Genomic DNA, 6,892 nt, shown 5'->3' with positions numbered 1-6,892 from the left:
TTTCAGATTTCACATTCTGCTCTATCCGTTTCCCCTTGAGAAAGCAGGCCAATCATCTTTTGAGTCACCAGCAGGAGCAGAAATAACCTCTAAGGTTAACCAAGGGATTTTATGGAACACTCACTGCTTTACCTCTTTCTACTGCAGTCCTGATATTGATAGCGAACAAGATACATACCATTTATTGGGTGAAACACTTGGATGTGGTATGGTTATGTTATTACAGGTAGCTTTTGACAGATACAAACAAGTATACAATAGGGAACAGATGAAAAAGTAACAAACAATACAGCCCTCTAATGGTAAAAATGAATGCTAACATTTCAAAGAATAAATAATAATTGCATGAGATAAATATTTTTATAAATCATACAAAATGTAGTGCCCATAATCCTTTCTCTGGTACTACTGATATCAATTGGATTAAAGTAAAGGAGATATTACATCCAAATAGTAGACAATGATGAGTCCCAAAGCACAGCAGAAACATGTAGCCCTGATCTTAAAGGCCAGCAGACCGGAAAGAGGCAGGAGAAACATGAAGGATGCAACGGTTTCTCTGTGATTGCTCTCCATAACTGCATAGCTCACTAACTTGCACTGTATTTTCGGGGCTCCTTTGTCTGGTTTCAAAAAAATCATCGCTCCACTGGCGACATTCCTCTTTCCTAAGCTACACTAGGATCTGACTTTGACCTGAATCCTACTTATGAGTGCTGATGGTTGAGACTAAAGCTGCTTTTGTCATTGACCGTACTTAGGTAATGCCCCACAGTTTCCAAGGCAGTGCTGCAAAAGCAGTAACTGAAACTAAGGGATCTTATTATCTTCATGAACATTAGAAAACACAGTTGTGTTCAATTAATTAAAATGGGAGATAGTTGGTTGCAGGAAGTACAGTGGGAGAGGTTCCTGGCTCTGTTTTTCATCCCGATCTCTGATCCGTTTGCTTGTCACGCATGCTCACTTTTTCTCTTGTGGAGCCATCCAAGGGTGGGCAGAAGCTATGTAGAGGAATTGGCTGGAGATATGTACTAATAAAATTGTTTACGTGGAATTATTTCCGTTGTTATCTGGGGATAAAACGTCAGTTTTAGGGATATATTCTCCCTGCAGAGTTTTCTGCTGGTTTTCTATTCCATGCCCTTTGCATGGGTCTGTCCCTAAGTGAAGGACTGCAATCAGTAATGAAGCCCTGCCTGTCCAACAGCCAAAGCTAAGAGCCTCGTCACTATCCCAGTAACTATGTTCTGCTCTCACGCCCCCACAGCAGCCTCAGCAAGTCCGACAGGCTGACATGGAAACACAGGCTACTTCCCCTCTTGCCTCATACTTATGAATGAGAAGTTTAATGTAATTTCTATGTTTAAATCCAAATCTCCTTCTACCAGAAAGCTTGCAGCTGTGTCATAGCTGGCCAACAGAGACAGACGATGTATCATATAAGGATAATACGTGAACTACATTAAAAGATATTATCACTTTTCTCTCTTCCTAGCTGCTATGGCATCCACATATTACATCACACAAATACCTCATAAATTCTTTATAGCAAAGGCCTTCTTTTTCCCTTGTGTTTGTAGAACAAAGCACCAACCCTTCACTGATATGACTGGGTGCTACTACAGTGCAGATAAATACATGAATGAGGGGCTAAACTCTGCTCTTACAGCAATCAGTAAATGGAGCTGTTTGAAATTTGGGCAATGTTTTAACGCATTCATGTTTTCAGCTGAAGGTATAATTTGCTTTCTATACAATATAAGCTGTTTCAGGGCTGCTGTAGCCTCCAGGATATTTATTTAGGTTACTCTTTGAATCCAGACATCTGTGTGAACTCTGATTCTTTTGGTTGCTGTTACAATTAGAATCACACACAGAATCTCATAAGCATTACTGAAGCTCTTTAGTTAAACCATGACTTAGTAAGACATACAAGTTTGCACAGGACACAATAGTTTTGGACTAGTTTGCACGTTTTCTAGAATGGGAAAAGATGGCAAATAAGAATATCAGTCTAATTAGAAGCAACTCCAGAAATAACTCCATTAGAATTGCATCAATGGCATTTCAGTGCATTTTTCAGCTAGTCTGAGCTTGAAATACAAGACAGCCAGGATTCTGCAAAGCAGCTACTATTAACATTTTTTCACTTTATAATTCAAAATAAATTCAGGCCAAATATATCATATTTACGTAGGTGAGTGACACTAAGTGACACTGAAGACAAAGAATTTGACATACTTTCCAACAGTATGCCCTATACTATACTATTCTATAGACTGCTCCTTTTTCATCTCTATATTTCTAATAGGAAGGACTGCATTTTCATTCAGAATCTTTTAACATGACTATGGCTGTATCATCTGCAAGCATATGTTATTAGGAAAGAAAATTAGTTTTTTTTTTCTTTCATGTTTTCCAAAGCAGTTTAGCAGTTGCAAAGGAGAAGACGAGAAGACTGTATACCTATTATATGGATCATGTCTGGAGAACTAGTGATTTGCATATCTATTATTTGTACTTAAAATAGATGATCTATAGGATAGAAGGGCCTTGACAAGACAACCTATGTTTTCATCTTCTCAAGAAATTGTTTTCTGTTCATTTCAGTTGTGAATGGCTGCTTTCCATGGATACTTAATACTACAGTTCTTTCTACTGACTGTGTGTCAGTACCTCAAATACCTTGCGGTCCTTTCCAGGCTGGGGACTTACACACACTGGGGACTCACGTTATAGTTTGTCTTCCCAGCTGCTGATACACAGCACACCATATTTTGTTCCAGAGGTGACAAATGTCTTGTGTTGTATACAGAATCCTATAGATTCCTTCCATTACATGATCTCATTTGTGTGAGAGGCAAAGTCTATCAATTACTTACAGCTTTACTCTTATAATTATAATTAGGCCAAATTCCTCTTCCTCAATTGCATTTACCTGAGAAACTTATATTGGGAACTTGGTAATGCTAAGTTGTCTCAACAGTAATAAAGCCAGCTTTAAACATCAGCCCAGACCTGATGCAGTCTCTGGAAATGTCTCTGTCATTCCACTAATTTTACAGGGAACAGAGAGAACTTAAGCTCTAGACACTTCAATTAAGTGCCTTAAATGCAGTGAATCCAGGCTTAAATTCCTGAACTTTTGTTAAAGATGTTCTCCATTGCCATCTTTGTTTCTTTGAAAGCCTTCCTGAGTAGAAAAAATTATCTTGACACCACGAACTGTATAGCTTACAATATATAACTTAAAAATGGTTATAATATAACTTAAGTTAAATATGATTTTAGGATTCAGAACACTTGGGATGCCAGACAGATTTTTCACCTTTTTTTATAAATAAAGCAAATCTTTATGGGCAAGTTGTAATGGTTGGGAAAAGAAACCAACAACCAACCAACGCAACAAACAAAAAAACACCAAAACCCCCCAAAACCCAACCCCCCCAAAAAACAACCCCACCACACCCCCCACCCCAAACCAAGCAAAGTTTAGATTATGAAAGCACAGAGTCGGTGTTTCTGGCTGCTGAGAGTCTTCATGAATGTGCTGCTATGCTGTTTCCAAAGTACTTCCTGTCCCAGCTGATGATGCAGCAGCTTTTTCAGGAGGAACAGCACTTAGGAATGGGTTCCTCAGTCTTCCCCTATCAGCACACATTACATTGCAAGCATCAATGTTCTTGCACCTCATTTCCCTGGTTGTACACTGTGATTACAGGATCCATTCCATAGCTCAGGAGGAGTAGATAGGTGGAGACATCATTTATTTCTCATCATTAACACACATAACCGTATCTAATCTTTTGCACGAGTGCCTTTCACAAGAGGAGTGACAGACTATTGTTTTGACTAGGACTTTTTCCATACAGACCTGGTTTGTGAGAGGTCCTCCTTTTTGCTGCCTGGCATTGCTAAGTCACAGGAATCAATTTGGTCAAATATAATTAGTAGTTTGGATTTTTCACTGCAGAAAAGTATAATTTGAGCTATAAAAATGCCAGAAATGTAACACTTCTCTCTTCTTTCCCTTCTTTGCAAAGGTGAATCAAATAGACAGAGCATCCTGACACTTCAAGGTCAAAATGTAAATGAAGCATCAGTGTATTTTCAATAACCTGCACTGCCATTAGATAGAAAATACCTGTAATTTCCTTCACAGAGAAATATTTAATGTCTTTATAGTAACAGTGTAGGGCTTTTTCATGTGCTTTGCCATTTCTCTTAGAAAGTGATTATGACAAATTGTGCTGCCATTTCTATGACTTTTAAAGGTATTTTCTTTTGTTTGTTTTCTTTTAGCTTCACCTTCGCTCCTGTGTTCCCCTTTCATTTGTTACATTTTGAATAATCTCACTAATCAGCTAGGAGCTATATAAACATTGACTGCGATGAAAGCCACATCCCGTTTTTATGGCATCTGAGAGACTATTTTCAGGAGCCCATCTGCACATGTGGGCTGGAATACAAACACAGGAGATCTTTCCCATCACACCACAGTGACCTACAGAGGATGAGATCCTTTTTAAAGAGAAAGTGAAGGGGACATTGCATTGAAATACCTTCTTGATAAAGCTCAGTACTCTGCACCAGTTTACCCCTTGCCCACAGAGATGAAAGGAATTTGTTCATTCACTAAATACTGGGGACAAAAAGAGGTTCTGCCCAATGGCGGTTTCGGGAGGACTCTGGCCAGCTAGTGATGCCACACTTGGAGACCAGCCTGCCCACAGCAGAAAGGGAAGACATAGTGGCCACCGCCCGATGGAATATCCTCTGCGTACGGATGGGAAAGAAGCAGTAGCTGCTACTCTGACAGGTCCAGGAAGTATTGGGGCAGCATGACCAGCTGTGGCTAGATCAGCAGCAATTTCCACAGAGAAATTGCTGAGAACCAAAACCTGCTAAAGGTCCTCTTTGAGCATTAAATATTCTTCAGACTAACTACAAGAGAGATTCTGCTTTTCAAAGAGCAGTCTGAACTAGTTGGGTGAAGACTGTCAGATATGATATGGAAGGGCAATTAACAAAAGACAGATTTTTGATGTTCCTTTGCTGTAGAGCAAGTTGCTAGAAAGTAAGAGGGTTTACATGAAATGGAAATAATCTTTGAATCCGTAACTGAATGACTGTTTATCCTGCAAACTGCCAGAAGGGATGTGACAAAATAAAATATTTAAGGTACACCTAAGGAAATAGGAAGATTAAACCTCTTCTTAACAAGGTAAGAAATTTAAATGATATGTCCAGGTCCTACCATTGACAGTACAAGTAAACTCCTTTCTGAGATTAGTAGGATAAAACTGATTAGTCCTAATTGAGTTTCCAGCAGACACAGTCTCCTTAATTGATCTCTTGTGTAACAAGATATTCCACAGAATGAAATTATCACTTGTGTGTGCAAACATGTTTAATAGGACCAACTGTGCTCACTGAAATGCCTCATGCTTTGAAACTCAAAGGGTACCATGGAATTAATTTTGTATACAGACACCTATGGAAATTTAAGGCAGTCCTCTTATAAGCATGTGAGAAAGGGTGGATCTTACCGTATCTGAAAGGAAAGATTTCTCATGTCCAAGTGAAATAGTGTATGTGATAATAGAAAAAAAAAATCCCACAGCTAAGGAAGCCATCTGAGACCCTAAAATAGTACCTGCAGTAGGGTTCACTAGAATTATTACACGCAAGCAGTGGCCAAATCCCAAACCAACCATCTGCTATTTATCACTTTAGCCTTCTCTGTCATCAGGATGTCACAGATCCACTGCTATGAACACAGGTCCATGTGAATGAACATTTTTCTCACCATAAGTTGCAGGTCTGTTGAATGAAGAATACGTCTGATTCAACTCTAAGGGGGTGCAAAGGAAAAGGAAAGGTGTGTAATTGAGTCTGAGGCATCTATCCTCATTCTGAGGGAGGAAAACATGCAAGAGGAAAAGCAAAAAGGAGAACCTGGGGAACTACAGGCTGGTGAATCTAACCTCAGTTTTTGGGAAGACACTGGAATAAATCTTTGTGGAAACCATTTTCAGGCACATGAAGGACAAGAAAGTGACTGGGAATAGCCAGGATGGATTTAGCAATAGAAAGCACAACTGATTAACTTGTTTTCCATGAGAAGATGACTTGATCTACAGACAAGGAGACAGAGCAGTAGATGTTTTTTACCTTGACTCCAGCAAGATTCTCAGCATGGTATTCCATGTTGCTAAGTTGAAGAGACATGTTTAGGATAGATGGAGTATAAGGTGAATGGAAAATTGCTGGATTGTTGGCCTGAAGGGCTAATGGCCAGAGGTTGAAAATCCAGCTGGGTACCAGAAGCACTACTTGGTGGCTGATACTGGCACTGATACTGTTTAAATTCTTCATTAATTACTGGCAGCATCGAATACCCACCCAACAGGCTGGTAAACAAGAGCAAATTGGGGGAGTAGTTGACATGCTGGAGAGTAGGGCTGCTATTCTGAGAGGCCTTCACAAGCTGGAGACGTGTAAACAGGAACCTCATGAATTTCAGCAAGGACAAGTCAAAGTCCTGCACCAGGACTGTAATAACCCCGTACAACACAATAAACTGGGGACTGGCTAGGTAAATAGAAGCTATGGAGAAAAGGGTTTGGGATTCCTGGTGGACAACAAGCTGAACAGTAATCACCAGCGTGCTCCTGTGGTGCAGAAAGCTGCAAACTGGATTTTATTAACGGGGCCATAGACAACAGGTGGAGGGGGAGATTATTCCCTTCTCCTTGTTTGTGTAGCACACCTTTTATTCAACACCTTATGCTGGTTAAAAGATGTGGGAGTATTAATAAAAGTGTGACCTAGATGAATGACAAAAGTGCTTTTCCAATCTGATTACTCAATAGAAAAAGTACCTTTA

This window comes from Grus americana, chromosome 1 (genome assembly GCF_028858705.1).
Source record: "Grus americana isolate bGruAme1 chromosome 1, bGruAme1.mat, whole genome shotgun sequence".
Taxonomy (NCBI): domain Eukaryota; kingdom Metazoa; phylum Chordata; class Aves; order Gruiformes; family Gruidae; genus Grus; species Grus americana.
Note: the sequence above shows the minus strand (reverse complement) of the source record.